Below are 17,370 nucleotides of genomic sequence, written 5' to 3'. Positions count from 1 at the left end.
TATCTAACAATACACACATCTAAAAGTAAAAGAATGGAATAAAGAAATATATAAATATTAGGATGAGCAATGTCGGAGTGACCAGTGATTCCATGTTTAGATCGGGCAGCAGCCTCTAAGGTGCAGGCTAGTGATGGCTATTTAACAGTCTGATGGCCTTGAGATAGAAGCTGTTTTTCAGTCTCTCGGTCCCAGCTTTGATGCACCTGTACTGACCTCACCTTCTGGATGATAGCAGGGTGAACAGGCCGTGGCTCGGGTGGTTGATGTCCTTTTTGGCCTTCCTGTAAGTGTCCTGGAGGGCAGGCAGTGTGCCACCGGTGATGCGTTGGGCAGAACACAAGTTGCCCATTCCTCCTCTAGACTGCCATAAACAGCAGTGCTAAAGATGCTCAGGAGGTAGGGGGTCTAATATAAATAAGATAATAAGGTGACGATAAGGTGAGAATATTTTGCAGCATGTAAGGGAAAGGCAGGAGACACTTAGTCTCCGTTGATCAATAGCTTTTTGTCTGTTGCAACAAAAGACAATAATTTCCTGGAATGCTCTCACAGTTCTTCCCGTGTCATCCCATGCATTTCTTTGACCTCTGTCTCTCTACTAGTCAGTGTTACATTAACGCTGTTATAGCCCTCCGGTGTCAGTCTCAGACACTAGGGCTCAAACCAACCACATCTTTGGCTCTGTAGGGTCATGTTCCTAACATTCCTAGGTCCATGTGACCTGTAGTAGAAACCGCCCAAGAAGTCAAGCCCTCCATTGTCCTACTCTTTCTCATGAACACTTCTCATGGAAGGAACAGGCTGAGACGAGGCTCAGATACTGGAGATAGATCCTCTATTGATAAGGCCTACCAAAATAGAAAACTCCCATTGTGTACTACTGTAGCTCCTTTGTGAGTGGATAAAGGCTCATGAGGTTCAGAGGAGCTGTGATGAAATAAACCATTTGACTGATGACCCAGCTATCACATAACGTTCTGAGAACCATATGTTTCTTAGGTAGGAATTTCAGTACTTTAAGTATAACGTTTCCTACAGGTTTCCTCATAGTTCTATTTAAAGTAATGTTCTCAGAACGTCCATAGAACATTAAGAAACAATGTTCTTCTGTGGGAATTTCAGTACTTCAGCAAAATGTTTTCTGCAGGTTGCTTTATGGTTCTATTTAAAGTAATGTTCTCGGGAACATTAAGACAACTTTCCATAAAAATAAAAAAACTTTAGTAACGTTAAAAAAACATTCTGAGAATGTTATTTAAAAGCATATACATTTCGTTCTCAGCCTCAACAAAACTCTATCAATCTCTATCTTGTTAAGTGTGTTCAGGTGTGTTGGCCACACCCACTAATTGGCCACACCTGATCTTAACGAGTGCTTGTTTCCTTTGAAATGGGGTCTGTTTGAATAGACTAAAATAAACCGCTTTCTGTGAGTAAAAATAAAACATGGCATGCTCGCTCAATCCTGGTAGCGCAGTGGACTAATTCCATGGCTAGAGAACAGAAGATCATAGTTTAGAATCTCACTCATGCCGTGCCACAAAATAATGTATGTGTTTACATGATTAATACCTAAGCAATTGAATTTCCATATGTTCTATCTGTGCTTGGAGTTCAAGTCAGTTAACCCAAACTAAGCTAGCAGTGTTAAGAGTTATTGAAACATGTTCTCAGAACGTTATTTAATTACCTTCAAATAACCTATAATTTCCATTCTGAGAACAAACTTATGGCTTTGTTTCCAGAACCAACGCTACTTCCAAGGAACCAAATGTGCTAGCTTGGGGACCGAAGCCATAAGTTTCCTTGTATTTTACCCCCTTTTTCTCCCCAATTTCGATCTTGTCTCATCTCGGCAATTCCCTAACGGGCTCGGGAGATGAAGGTCGAGTCATGCGTCCTCCGAAACATGACCCGCCAAACCGCACTTCTTAACACCCGCCGGCTTAACCCGGAAGCCAGCCGCACCAATGTGTCGGAGGAAACACTGTTCACCTGACGACCGAGGTCAGCCTGCAGGCGCCCTGCCCGCCACAAGGAGTCGCTAGAGTGCGATGAGTCATGTAAAGCTCCCCAGCCAAACCCTATCCTAACCCGGATGACACTGGGCCAAATGTGCACCGCCCTATGGGACTCCCGATCACGTCCGGTTGTGATACAGCCGGTGATTGAACCCGGGTCTGTAGTGACACCTCTAGCACTGAGATTCAGTGCCTTAGACCTACTGAATGTTTTAAGTTCTAAGAACGGAGGTGAAAATTATCTGTTCTGGGAACGTACAGTACATTTTTAGGTTACAGGGAAGTTCTGAGAATGTTTTACTATGGTTCCCTGAAAGTTTTCCTGGGAGGTTTAATTAACGTTCTGAGAACAGAAATTATATGTTTTTAAATAACATTTGTAGAACACTCTTTGAATGTTACTAATGTTTTTAGTAACTGTTTTTTATGGAAAGCTTTCATGTTCTGAGAACATCCTTTAAATAGAACCACGAGGAAACCTGCAGAAAACATTATGTACTGAAATTCCCACCTAAGAAACATATGGTTCTCAGAACGTTATGAATCTGGGTATCTTGCACCATTCCCAGAGCATTGTGGCAAAATAACCAAAGGACAACCATGCTCTCACCAAGCTCTAAGAAACATATGGTTCTCAGAACGTTATGTGCTAGCTGGGGTTGCTCGTATTTGGAGAAACAGAGGGTTACTTTGAAACTCAATGGTCTTCACAACACAATCAAATCATGTCAGATTGAAATGGAAGCAATGCCGATTAACTGTGAATGACAGAACACTCAAATGCATTTAGACACTAATCAGCTCAATTTATTTTATTTGTTTATGATCCATTAGAGCTCCAATTGGCACTCAAAGTGCTGAACAAGTCACACATCTTTGGTTTGTCAGAGACCACTGCTAGTATAGTTGTACAGGCTTGAAGTGGACACAACAAAATGATTGAATAACCGAATTAGTGATGATTAGTGATGCATGTTCAGTGAGATGCTTGTTCAGTAGCCCACCATCTGAATACATAATTATGTGTTCTATGAGATGTAATAGGGTCACATGGCTTTGGGGTTCATATAATATTTTCAGTGTTGTAGAATAACACATAATACTGAGTATGAGTATTATACACAGGATTGAAAAGTTGTCCAGATGTGTCATAGCATACTATACATAACCCATAATAACCCCAAATATTCATAATTCTACACAAAATACAGTCAAATGTTTTGTTTGCACACATGGGTTGAATAATGAGGCCTCATGATCTTGTTCTCAAGTCTGCCGTCGAGTAGGCGTGTCGTTTCTCGAAGGGGCGGTATGCAAATGGACAAGAGCATATGTTTTAAATTAATTTGTCCTTCTCATTTCCCTCCTCTAACCAGACAGCCCTCGTGGAGGGGGGTCTGCGGCAGGAAAAACAACAACATTGTCATCTGTTTTCAGGGAGGTGCCAGAATCCCAGTCTCTGGTTGTGTCTTGGCTCTGAGGAGCAATGCTGAGGAAGCCACATGCTAATAGCTGAGCTAGGAAAACAGCCGTGGAGTCTGGGATATGTTGGCCTCTCTGTCCAGTGTTCACACATAACAGAGCAGTGGCACACCGGTTGTTAATCTAGCATAGAGGGTATTTTCGCCCTCTCTCTCCCCCCCTTCTTTGGTGACCTTCTCATTTCCCCCATGTATCAATCATTACTTTCCTTCCAGTCCCACTCTTTCTTTTTCTCACATTATTTTCCCAGATAACAAAATGTAATTAATTCTAGACACAGGGAGGACTTGTATAAAGCGCAGACCCACAACAGACAACACCCTCCAACTGAAGATTGTTTTCCTAGTAAATTGTGGCTTGGGCTGGAAGGACGCTGTGGTAGGATACTCAGACCAACACACAGTGTATTAACCGGGTTAAACATAGTGACGACAAACTCCATGTTTGTAGCTCTTCCAAGAGGCAGCGCTGCATTTCTCAGAGGCATCACTTCTTCTCAGACTTATTTACTGCAGTACCTAACCAAGTTGTCACATTAATAGCCACTGTTAAGAATTACTGAAGTCATATCTCAAGTTCGCTACAACACGGAACCTTCACACTTGCGTCTTATTTGTTATAATAGTAGTTTGGTCCTAAGGTTGCTGATAGTGAAGTACGGCATCATGTCTAAATGGCCATGTAATCACTGAAATCAAATCGCACACATTCCAAAAGCAGGAGAAGCAGAAAGTGTATCATTCATAAATAATGTGGATGGGGACCCGAGGGTAATGTTTCTTTGTTAGTCCACGGTCTGCTTCAGCCACTTTAGTCACTCACTGAACCCTCGCTAAGCTTTCTGGAGGTCTGCTGGGAGAGTGGAACATGCATGGCATCTGGCCCCAGCCCTGCTGCTGGACCAAAGTGGAGGTACTTTTAAAAACCACCACGAAATGAAAATCTGTGTGGTTAGAATCAATATTTCACAAAGTGGATGGTAAGACTCCGATTTTTTTGTTACGGGGCACCATGTTGTCATCTTAGCTCCTCTCAATGGATTGAGTTCTGATGTGTTGTGCGTGGATAAATCAGGTCAACCTTGAAGTCTAATAACTCCTCTGGTCAAGGGTTTTAACCTGGAGTTATTTTGGGGCAATTTTGAATCTACAATTGACATATCTCCCCAGGCCTTATTGACCTCACTTCATTCATTCAGTTTCGTAGAGTCAGGGTTAGAGGGGGTCACAACATCAGTAGTTAACATGTCCAGAATGACGACTGGTGGTATTTGACTGAGCCATCAATTTGAGAGTTTTTCTTCAAAATAACATTTATTTACCAGATTTGGAACATATACCAGGACAATTGACACACCAACTTCTCATTATCTCCAAGAATCTGTCAGATAAAAATGGGAAATAAATTATACAATAGCTAAACTCTATCGTGGAATTCAAAACAAAAAGGTGGAATTATCTTGAAGTTTCCCGATGTATTATTTTAAATGCGCAAGTAGATAAGTCGAGGGAAGGAGAGACACGTCGCACAGAAGGTTAATATCTGAATGTGCTAGGTTGTTATATGTAATTGGAGGGAGCAACTTATGAAAATGACATGGCAGGGACGAAGGCTTTAATTAGATCAAGATCATGAGCAGAAATTAATTCAAATCCCCACTCTCATTTATGGAGAGCTAAACTGGAGCAGGGAGGGAGAGTATGTAGGCGAGAGGGAGAGTATGTAGGCGAAACTGATTGTATGTCATTGTAGTGTTGTAATAGTAGTATTTTGAGAAAGGATACAATTTATATCGCTTTTCAATTCCCTTAAGACTGTAAAATATTATGTCACATGTACACCTATGCATGTCTGCATTCCTGTTCAATTGATTGTGACAATACTGTATTTTCAGGTCAGGCTAAGGTCCTTCCCTGCTTTTGTCATTTAGGGTTTTCTTTAAATATAAATGACTTACAGAAAGTAAATTGTAAAGGGTAAATTATACACTGAGTGTACAAAACATTGCGAACACCTGCTGTTTCCATGACAGACTGACCAGGTGAATGCTATGATCCCTTATTGATGTCACTTGTTAAATCCACATCAAATCAGTGTAGGGGAAGGGGATTAGACAGGTTAAAGAATGATTTTTAAGCCTTAAGACAATTGAGACATGGTTTGTGTGCCATTCAGAGGGTGAATGGGGAAGACAAGATATTTATTTGCCTGAACTGGGTTTCGTAGTAGGTGTCAGGTGCACCGGTTTGTGTCAGGAATTGCAACGCTGCTGGGTTTTTCCACACTCAACACCTGACCTCTGTGTATCAAGAATAGTCCACCACCCAAAAGGACATCCAGCCAAATTCACACAACTGTGGGAAGCATTGGAGCCAACATGGGCCAGCATCCCTGTGGAACGTTTTTGACACCTTGTAGGGGGGTATACTCAGTGTACATCATCAAGCAGGTAAACAAAAACAATGATAGAGCTCGCATGCCGTCTGGTGGTCATAGAACTGACTGCCACAAAATGTGGCCACCTTCTGCCTCCCACAACAGTAGGCCTCCCAGCCTCTGTGTGTATCAAGATGTAAAACGAGTTTGAACAATAATAAAACACGAGAATCCCCTTCGACATTTTTAACAATCAAATTACATTTGGGCCCCTAAAGTAAATGTAATTTAGGCTGTTTTAGAAATATATTAGGTCATAGAATTGAATGACTAATGAGAGAACTTAAAGGGGAACTGCACCCGCTGATTTGGACTAGTTTTTTGGCTTGCTCAAGAAATGCTGGTGGCCATGACAGAAGCCAAATGTGACTTCGCTTGGGGGTGTGGTTTGATGGGTGTTTCTTGGGTGTGTCCTTGCCGCCACCAAGACATATATGGTGTCCTGTATACACCAGGAGTTACCTGATCCTGGTGCAGAATACACTGGGCTTCTCCCTCCCCATATTGACTGATACCATTCATTCAATAATAAAAAAAAGACAATAAGTAAAAGATGTCTAGTAAAATGTTCATGCCAAGTACCAGGTCTCTCTCCATTTAGAGACATCAGTATGAAGCCCGTATGTCAGTCTGGACTTCATCACATCATCTTGCAAGTCTCCTAGTGCTGGGTCAATAGATGCATCTGTGAACAAATACACAGTCACTGTTCGATTACCAATTCCATTTAGGATATGTGATATACTATGTTAAAGTTTGAACAGGTCAGACTAAACATACCTACCTCTCCATTGACGACCGTTATTAAGCAGGCAAGAAGTGAGGCTGGAGGTAAGTTCTTTGCCAGCGCCCCATTGATGGGCATGGCAGCGTAGATGAGCTCCTGGCCCCTCAAAGATACTGGTCAGTCACACAAACAGAGCACTGATTACATTATCAATGGTGGTTATAATTAGCATGGTGAAATCAACCTGATCGTTGCATTCACCTTTCTATTTCACTTCAGATGTCATGATATGTGAAGTGAAATATTATGGTAAACGCAGTGATCATCCTGGTGGAACCAGGCTATGTTCTGAAGGTGAATTGGGACAAAACTCACAACTGTTTGACCTTGACCAGGTCAAATGTCACCAACCTGATCCAAGTGTCCCCACTGTTCCATTTACAGGAATGCTCACAGGAAGGGCATGTCTGCGTGATTCTGAGGGTCCCCTTGCTGGTCTTTTCTGTTGCATGAAACTGGACATCTCTCGAACAACTGTGTTGACTGGTAGGGCCTGTGACAGTGTGATAGCCAAGTAACAAATGTCATTGTTATAAAGAAAGGACTAAGTGTTTTGATAATGTACTTCACAACCAAAATTACTCTACTACTTGTATCTGCTTGGCTGGGTAATTAAATTACTAGCTTATCAAACTGGATATATTTATTTTGTATACAACTTTTCACATAACACACATTACCGTTGTTGATGAAGCCGTCTATGTCATCAGGGCAGTAACTCGGTCAAGATAATTCTAGGTTGTCACTAGTTACCACAGCCACAAAGTAATACAGGCCGCCTATTTCTACAATGTATCTTCTTAAAATGTGATTTTAAACCTAACCTTAACCACACAGATAACCTTATGCCTAACCCCAGTGGTGTAGCCAGAAATTCATTAGTGGGTGTGTGAACAAAAATTAGCTCCGATTGGGAAACGTAGTTTTGAACGGTATTCCAACTCGAAATTCCAAGTTGCAAACTCAGGCATCTTTCTAGTGCTCTGACTTTCCGACTTGAAGATCACTGACGTCATGATTTGACCTAGTTTTTCCCCCTCATAGTTCCCTTGAAAGCACCAATAGTTCACTGTATTAGTCAGACATGAGTTAGCTACATCCATTATTAAGTTTTGCCCTAAACAAAACGGAATACACCTGTATGAGCTACAAAATAACTTGCAAATACGACTTGTAGGCTAACATTAGCTAGCTAGTTAACTAACGTTAGCTAATCTGTAGCCAGCTAGCTAGCCTGCCTTGCTAGCATTATCAAATGATAACGTTACATAACCAGCAGTATCTAGACAATACACAATAAACTTGTATGGGCTACGACCTAACTACGTTCAAATGAGATATCTAGCTAGCTAGTTACATTAGCTAGCCTGGCTCGCTAGATCAAAAGATAGCTAGCTACCTACAGTGTCTTCAGAAAGTATTCACACCTTTACTTTTCCCACATTTTGTTGTGTTACATCGCGAATTTGTAATTTATTGAATTGAGATTTGTTGGTCACTGGCCTACACACAATACCCCACAATGTCAACGTTGAATTATGTTTTTTGGAAAATGCTTACAAATTAATAAAAAATGATAAGCTGAAATGTCTTGAGTCAATAAGTACTCAACACCTTTGTTATGGCAAGCCTAAATAAGTTCAGGATTACAAATGTGCTTAACAAGTCACATAATCAGTTGCATGGACTCACTCTGTGTGCAATAATAGTGTTTAACATGATTTTTTAATGACTACCTCATCTCTGTTCCCCACACATACAATTATCTGTAAGGTCCCTCAGTCGAGCAGTGAATTTCAAACACAGATTTAACCACAAAACACCAGGAAGGTTTTCCAATGCCTCACAAAGAAGGGCACCTATTGGTAGATGGTATAAAATGTAAAAGCAGACATTGAATATCCCTTTGAACATGGTGAAGATATTAATTACACTTTGGATGGTGTAGCAAGACTTCTATTTTTATTTAACCTTTATTTAACTAGCAAGTCAGTTAAGAACAAATTGTTATTTACAATGACGGCCTACCCCAGCTAGACCACTGCACCACTCGGGAGCCCCGTCACTACACCCAGTCACTACAAAGATACAGGCGTCTTTCCTAACTCTGTTGCTGGAGAGGAAGGAAACCGCTCAGGGATTTGACCATGAGGGCAATGGTGACTTTAAAACAGGTACAGCTGTGATAAGAGAAAACTGAGGATGGATCAACAACCAGCTGTGGAAAATGTACCCAATTGTCATACTTGAGTAAAAGTAACAGATACCTTAATAGAAAAGAGTGAAATTCACCCAGTAAAATACTACTTGAGTAAATGTCTAACAGTATTTGGTTTTAAATATACTTAAGTATCAAAGTAAATGTAATTGCTAAAATACATTAAGTATCAAAAGTAAAAGTATTAATCATTTAAAAAATTATTATATTAAGCAAACCAGATAGCCAGGGGCACACTCAGACATCATTTACAAACAAAGCATCTGTGTTTAGCGAGTCCAACAGACAAGAGGCAGTTGGGATGTCAAGGGATGTTCTCTTGATAAGTGCGTGAATTTCTCAATTTTCCTGTCCTGCTTTCCAAATGTAACAAGTACTTTTGGGTGTCAGGGAAAATGTATGGAGTAAAAAGTACTTTATTTTCTTTAAGAATGTAGTGAAGTAAAAGTAGTCAAAAATATAAATAGTAAAGTACAGATACCCCAAAAAGCTACTTAAGTAGTACTATTTTTAGTTAAGTACTGTACACCACTGTCAACAACATTGTAGTTACTCCACAATACTAACCTAATTGACAGAGACGCAGTCTCAATCACACTCCACACTGCCCTTTCCCACCTGGACAATAAAGAGATGCTCTGCTTTTTTGACGCCACACTCCAAAAAACAAGTTCTGCAGGCTCTAGTTTTGTCTAATCTTGATTATTGTCCAGGCGTGTGGTCCAGTGCTGCAGGGAAAGACCTAGTTAAGCTGAAGCTGGCCCAGAACAGAGTGGCACGTTTTGTTCTTAATTGTAATCAGAGGGCTGATATAAATACTGTGCATGTCAGTCTCTCTTGGCTAAGAGTTGAGGAAAGACTGACTGCATCACTTCTTCTTATAAGAAACAATGTGTTGAAAATCACAAATTGTTTGCATAGTCAACTTACACACAGCTCTGACACACACACTTATCCCACCAGACATGCCACCAGAGGTCTTTTCACAGTCCCCAAATCCAGAACAATTTCAAGAAAGCGTACAGTATTATATTGAGCCCTTATTGCATGGAACTTCCTTCCATCTTATATTCCTAAAATAAACAGCAAACCTGGTTAAAAAAACGACACAACGCCTCTCCCCTATTTGATCTAGATAGTTTGTGTGTATGCATTGATATGTAGGCTACGTGTGCCTTTTTTTTTTTTTTAAATGTATGTAGTTCTGTTCTTGTCTGTTGATGTTCTGTATTATGTTTCATGTTTTGTGAGGACCCCAGGAAGAATGGCTGCTGTTTTTGCAACAGCTAATGGGGAACCTAATAAAATACCAAAATACCAAAGGAACACCTGTGAGAATGCTGTTCATTGACTACAGCTCAGAGTTCAACACCATAGTGCCCACAAAGCTCATCACTAAGCTAAGGACCCTGGGACTAAACACCGCCCTCTGCAACTGGATCCTGGACTTCCTGACGGGCCGCCCCCATGTGGTAAGGGTAGGCAACAACACGGCTGCCACACTGATCCTCAACACTGGCGCCCCTCAGGGGTGTATACTTAGTCCACTCCTGTACTCACTTTTCACCCACGACTGCGTGGCCAAACACGACTCCAACACCATCATTAAGTTTGCTGACGACACAACAGTGGTAGGCCTGATCACCGACAACGATGAGACAGCCTATAGGGAGGAGGTCAGAGAACTGGCAGTGTGGTGCCAGGACAACAACCTCTCCCTCGGTGTGAGCAAGACAAAGGAGCTGATTGTGGACTACAGGAAAAGGCGGGCCGAACAGGCCCCCATTAACATCGACGGTGCTGTAGTGGAGCGGGTCGAGAGTTTCAAGTTCCTTGGTGTCCACATCACCAACAAACTATCATGGTCCAAACACACCAAGACAGTCGTGAAGAGGGCACGACAAAACATTTTCCCCCTCAGGAGACTGACAATATTTGGCATGGGTCCCCAGATTCTCAAAAAGTTCTACAGCTGCACCATCGAGAGCATCCTGACCGGTTGCATCACCACCTGGTATGGCAACTGCTCGGCATCTGACCAAAAGACGCTACAGAAGGTAGTGCGTATGGCTCAGTACATCACTGGGGCCAAGTTTCCTGCCATCCAGGACCTATATAATAGGCGGTGTCAGAGGAAAGCCCATAAAATTGTCACAGACTCCAGTCACCCAAGTCAAAGACTGTTTTCTCTGCTACCGCATGGCAAGCGGTACCGGAGCGCCAAGTCTACGACCAAAAGGCTCCTTAACAGCTTCTACCCACGAGCCATAAGACTGCTGAACAATTAATCAACTGGCCACCGGACAAAAGTTTTGAGAATGACACAAATATTCATTTCCACAAAGTTTGCCGCTTCAGTGTCTTTAGATATTTTTTGTCAGGTGTTACTATGGAATACTGAAGTATAATTACAAGCATTTCATAAGTGTCAAAGGCTTTTATTGACAATGACATGAAGTTGATGCAAAGAGTCAATATTTGCAGTGTTGACCCTTCTTTTTCAAGACCTCTGCAATCCGCCCTGGCATGTTGTCAATTAACTTCTGGGCCACATCCTGACTGATGGCAGCCCATTCTTGCATAATCAATGCTTGGAGTTTGTCAGAATTTGTGGGTTTTTGTTTGTCCACCCACCTCTTGAGGATTGACCACATTGATGTTTTGTTCCCCGAGCCACTTAGTTATCACTTTTGCCTTATGGCAAGGTGCTCCATCATGCTGGAAAAGGCATTGTTCGTCACCAAACTGTTCCTGGATGGTTGGGAGAGGTTGCTCTCGGAGGATGTGTTGGTACCATTCTTTATTCATGGCTGTGTTCTTAGGCAAAATTGTGAGTGAGCCCACTCCCTTGGCTGAGAAGCAACCCCACACATGAATGGTCTCAGGATGCTTTACTGTTGGCATGACACAGGACTGATGGTAGCGCTCACCTTGTCTTCTCCGGACAAGCTTTTTTTCCGGATGCACCAAACAATCGGAAAGGGGATTCATCAGAGAAAATGACTGTACCCCAGTCCTCAGCAGTCCAATCCCTGTACCTTTTGCAGAATATCAGTCTGTCCCTGATGTTTTTCCTGGAGAGAAGTGGCTTCTTTGCTGCCCTTCTTGACACCAGGCCATCCTCCAAAAGTCTTTGCCTCACTGTGCGTGCAGATGCACTCACACCTGCCTGCTGCCATTCCTGAGCAAGCTCTGTACTGGTGGTGCCCCATATCCCGCAGCTGAATCAACTTTTGGAGACGGTCCTGGCGCTTGCTGGACTTTTTTGGGCGACCTGAAGCCTTCTTCACAACAATTGAACCGCTCTCCTTGAAGTTCTTGATGATCCAATAAATGGTTGATTTAGATGCAATTGTACTGGCAGCAATATCCTTGCCTGTGAAGCCTTTTTTTGTGCAAAGCAATGATGACGGCACGTGTTTCCTTGCAGGTAACCATGGCTGACAGAGGAAGAGCAATGATTCCAAGCACCACCCTCCTTTTGAAGCTTCCAGTCTGTTATTCGAACTCAATCAGCATGACAGAGTGATCTCCAGCCTTGTTCTCGTCAACACTCACACCTGTGTTAACGAGAGAATCACTGACATGATGTCAGCTTGTCCTTTTGTGGCAGGGCTGATATGCAGTGTAAATGTTTTTGGGGGATTCAGTTCATTTGCATGGCAAAGAGTATATGCAAATTGCCATCATACAAACTGAGGCAGCAGACTTTGTGAAAATGTATATTTGTGTCATTCTCAAAACTTTTGGCCACGACTGTATATAGCCTCGTTATTGTTATTTTATTGTGTTATTTATATTTTTTACTTTAGTTTATTTGGTAAATATTTTCTTAACTCTTCTTGAACTGCACTGTTGGTTGAGGGCTTGTAAGTAAGCATTTCACGGTAAGGTCTACACTTGTATTCGGCGCATGTGACAAATAAAGTTTGATTTGAAAAGGAAGCAAGCCTGTACAGGAAACAAATATTCCTTAACATGCATCCTGTTTGCAACAAGGCACTTAAGAAATACTGCAAAAAATATGACATACAATTAACTTTTTGTCCCGAATACAAAGTGTTATATTTGGGGAAAATCCAATACAACACATTACTGAGAACCACTTTACATATTTGGGCTCCCGAGTGGCGTAGCGGTCTAAGGCACTGCATCTCAGTGCTAGAGGCTTCACTACAGACCCTGGCTCGATTTCAGGCTGTATCACAACCGGACGTGATTGGGAGTCCTATAGGGCGGCGCACAATTGGCCCAGCGTCGTCCGGGTTAGGGTTTGGCTGGGGTAGACCTTAATTGTAAAATAAAAATGTGTTCTTAACTGACTTGCCTAGTTAAATAAAAGGTTAAATGAAAACCTGTCAAGCATAGTGATGGCTGCATCATGTTGTGGGTATGCTTGTAATCATTAAGGCCTGTGGAGTTTCAGGATGAAAAACACATGGACTGGAGCTAAGCACAGGCAAAATCCTAGAGGAAAACCTGGTTCTGTCTGCTTTCCACCAGACACTGGGATAGTAATTCACCTTTCAGCAGGACAATAACCTAAAACACAAGGCCAAATCTACCTACACTGGAGTTGCTTACCAAGTAAACAGTGAATGTTCCTGAGAGGCTGAGTTACAGTTGTAATTATTTTGAAAATAATTAAATGGGCAAATGTTGCACAATCCAGGTGTGGAAAGCTCTTACAGATTTACCCAGAAAGACTCACAGCTGTAATCGCTGCCAAATGGGATTCTAACATGTATTAACTCGGGGTTGAATACTTATATATTCAAGATGTATTTGTTTATTTGTATTTTATAATTGTTAGTATTTTGACCCCCCAAAAAATCTATTAAATCCATTTTAATCCCACTTTGTAACACAACAAAATGTGGAAAAGGTAAAAGGGTGTTATTGTTAAATAACCAGCAATAACGTTATTTAACGTTGTTAGCTAAATTGTACCAGAGAGGTCATTATATTCCGGTATACCTGGTTATACTCACCACCACTGGTTGTTGCACACCAAGCAAGCGTTACTGTTGTAGACTCCAAGCAAGTACCTTAAAAAAAAATTATATATATATATTTTTAAATTCAAATACAGATCAACAATTTACATTCTTACATCATACAAAACAGAACGCAGGTATTAATGAGAAAATACTGGAACAAACAAAAAAATAAAAAAATAAAAACAATTCTAGTGCAATTGTAATCACTCAGAAAAAGTATTTTTGTAATGATTTAGGAAAATGTTATTCTTGTTATTGTTCACTAGGGTTAATGTTTTAATAAAATAGTTAAATTCAATCAAAAAAATGTAATTTTGGTATAGAATTTTGGAATTTTTGTTTGTGTATGAAGTATTTGGCAACAAGAATTAAAAAAAAAAAAATCACAATAATTTCAGTGGTCTTGTTATCATTGCAATAGTAACATATTATATATTTCATGTCAAAAACATAGGCAGTGTTCATAATGGTAAATAAGTATTTTGCAAGGTGTTCCCAAAATTCTGACACAAATTTACATTCAAAGAACAAGTGAGACAGATTCTCACCTTCTTCACAGAAAACACAGATATTATCAATAGCCACAAATTTGGATATCATAGAATTACATGGATATATCTTATGTCAAATTTTGAAGTGCACTTCCTTAACTTTGTTTGGTATACAATATTTGTAAGGCCTTAACCATGCATTTTTCCAGACAATGTCAGGAATAAGCATGTTCCAGAAAAACTTTCATCTCGGTGTAAGTTGGTTTTGTGAATGAAGAATGTCTTATATATTTATTACAACAAGATCTCTCAAGTAAGCCCACACCTTCCAATCTGAGTTCTGGATAAACTTTGTGATCATTATCAAAGCTAAGATGAGTTTTCATTTGTGTAGTTAGACCACTGGGAACGGCTTTGATCACAGAAATAAACTCTCTGAAAGGTATTGGAAACTCTTTCAATGTTATAAATTGTTCATATGTGAGAATATTACCCTTGTTGTCGTAAATATCAAGAACACAGTCAATATTCCTCTCATGCCAGCTGGGGTAGAACAATGACTTATTCCTTATAGTTATGTCTGAATTATTCCACAAAAGAGCTTTAAGTGGGGAAAAATTGTGCAGGAAACATATTTTCCAGGCCATTAAAGCTTGTTGGTGAAACCTAGCCAATTTAGCAGGTAATCTTTCAGGAATATAATTACATTTCAGTAAAAAAAAATTATTAAACACATTATTTGGAATGAAATACATTTACATTTTACATTTAAGTCATTTAGCAGACGCTCTTATCCAGAGCGACTTACAAGTACATACATTCATACTTTTTTTTTACCATATTGAATCAGTATTGATCAAAACATTTTCAACCAGTTTATCTTGAAAGTGTTATTTATGTCAACAAAATCCAACACTTCTAGACCGCCTTCAGCTCTTTTGTTAGAAAGGACTGATTTGAGTTTGTGAGAGTTATTTTTCCAGATGAAGTCAAGAAAGGTCTTATTGATCTCTTTACAAGTAGCAGGATTTACACATAACGATAATGAGGGGTACACAAAACGAGACAGTCCCTCTGCCTTGGACAGAAGTACTCTCCCAAGTATAGAAAGATCTCTTTGTAGCCAATTATTAAATATATTTTTAGTTCTCTTAATTTTAGGAGAGAAATTCAAATGTTGTCTGACTAAGTGGTTTTTTGACAGATGTATTCCTAAATATTCAACACAGTCCTTTACAGGAATATTTTCTATTTCTTTATCATCAGAGTCAAATGCTTTCACATTTAGAAACATTCAGTATTAAACCTGATGCAATAGAAAATGCAGTTATAACATTAAGGGCATGGGCGACCTGGTCTTTGTCTCTTATGAAAAGAGTAGTATCATCAGCCAGTTGAGAAATGTTGATTTCTTTGTTAAAACTGGTTAAGCCATACAAATTTGCATTAATCAGAATATCTAGAGATAGAAGTTCCACAACCAAAATTAATATAAATGGCGAAATTGGGCATCTCTGCCGTACACTTCTGTTGATACTGAATCTTTTGGAAGTATTAAGGTTTAGTAGCACAGAACTATTTATATCTTTGTAAAACATGCGAATTACTTTAATAAAAGTAATTTGTTATGCAATTAGAGCTGATGCAATTAAAGAACCTTAGAGAAAAGGAGATGATGAGCAAGCTTGACAGTTTTCTAAAGAAAGATAATCTATCTGAAGAAGAGGCGTCTGTGTTCAAGTCTTTACAACTAGAATTAGAACAGCTTTACACGGATCTGGCAAAGGGTGTCTTTGTAAGGTCAAGAGCTAAATAGATTGAAGAGGGGGAAAGAAACACTAGTTACTTTTTTGCACTTGAAAAGAGAAACTACAAAAGAAAATCTATAACTGCACTCAAAATTAACGATGTTTTATGCAAAGATCCCATTACAATATCATCATTTGTCAATTCCTTTTATGAAAACCTTTACAGCTCTCAATTTCAGGAAGATGGTTGTGAAAGCTACATTTGCCACATTCAGAATTATGTCCCTGTAATTGAGGATGATTTCCACTCAGTTTGAGAGTTCCTAGAATACCCGATTTTCAATATGTATCAAGATTGCATAAAAAAATGGGGAAATGGTCTCCACTATGAAACAGGGCCTTATTTCATTGATTCCGAAGCCCGATAAAGACCCTTCTCTTATTGACAATTGGAGACCAATTACTTCATTAAATATTGATTACAAATTGATTGCTCTGGTTTATGCCAAAATATTAAAGAAAGGAATAGATACCATTATAAATTAGACTCAAACAGGATTTATGAAGGGCCGTCACATAAGCTCTAACATTCGTTTAGTCTTGGAACTTATAAATTATTCAGATGCAATCGACTCAGATGCGGTTGTCTTATTTTTGGACTTCTGTAAAGCCTTTGACACAATTGAACATGAATTTCCCTTTAGGTCTCTTAAACTTTTTGGACTCCTGCATTAAAAAAAAGAAAGAACACAAATTAGATAACACAAGTAGTAATATGAACAATAAAACAAACAGTGAACCTTGAGAGGATTATTCCGACGGAAAACTACGCTCGGCTGAGGTAGCGGTGGTGGTTAACAGAATAACAAATCTATTTACTTCCTCTTTTTTGGGGGCAAGTGTTCATCAGCTGTAGTTCGAGCAGTACATTAACTGTACTCATGGTAGTACTCACAGTTCCAATTTGGTTAATGTCAACAGAGTTACCCAGTAATCATTATTCCTTCGATAAACGCGTGTGGGCCCTTGAACCCAGCCTTCTCTCCCTCTTGTCGTGCGTTCTCCAAGCAAGTACCCATTTCTACCGCAAAACACAACAGTGACGATGAAGAGGTAGTGACGTTGCTCATGTCCTGCTCATGAGTGTTTACTGTGCAGTGCGCAGCAAATTGTACATCATTTGG

At 40.1% G+C, this 17,370-nt stretch overlaps 1 long non-coding RNA gene across 2 annotated transcripts; it reads right to left on the bottom strand.

Moving 5' to 3' along the window:
- Positions 1–6,349: 6,349 nt before the first annotated feature.
- LOC120030886 lies at positions 6,350–17,303 on the bottom strand. Of its 2 annotated transcripts, none has more exons than XR_005473699.1 (5): positions 17,142–17,303; positions 13,939–13,995; positions 7,081–7,222; positions 6,723–6,842; positions 6,350–6,627 (listed from the first exon to the last, which is right to left on the bottom strand). It is a non-coding gene; the product is annotated as an uncharacterized LOC120030886 (long non-coding RNA). The 2 variants fall into 2 exon arrangements; XR_005473698.1 differs by having other exon boundaries at positions 6,727–6,842; positions 17,142–17,301.
- Between the last annotated feature and the right edge of the window lie 67 nt (positions 17,304–17,370).

The sequence above is a fragment of the Salvelinus namaycush genome, chromosome 37 (genome assembly GCF_016432855.1).
Source record: "Salvelinus namaycush isolate Seneca chromosome 37, SaNama_1.0, whole genome shotgun sequence".
Classification (NCBI taxonomy): domain Eukaryota; kingdom Metazoa; phylum Chordata; class Actinopteri; order Salmoniformes; family Salmonidae; genus Salvelinus; species Salvelinus namaycush.
The sequence above is the reverse complement of the archived record's forward strand: the minus strand, read 5'-3'. Positions and strand labels throughout refer to the sequence as shown.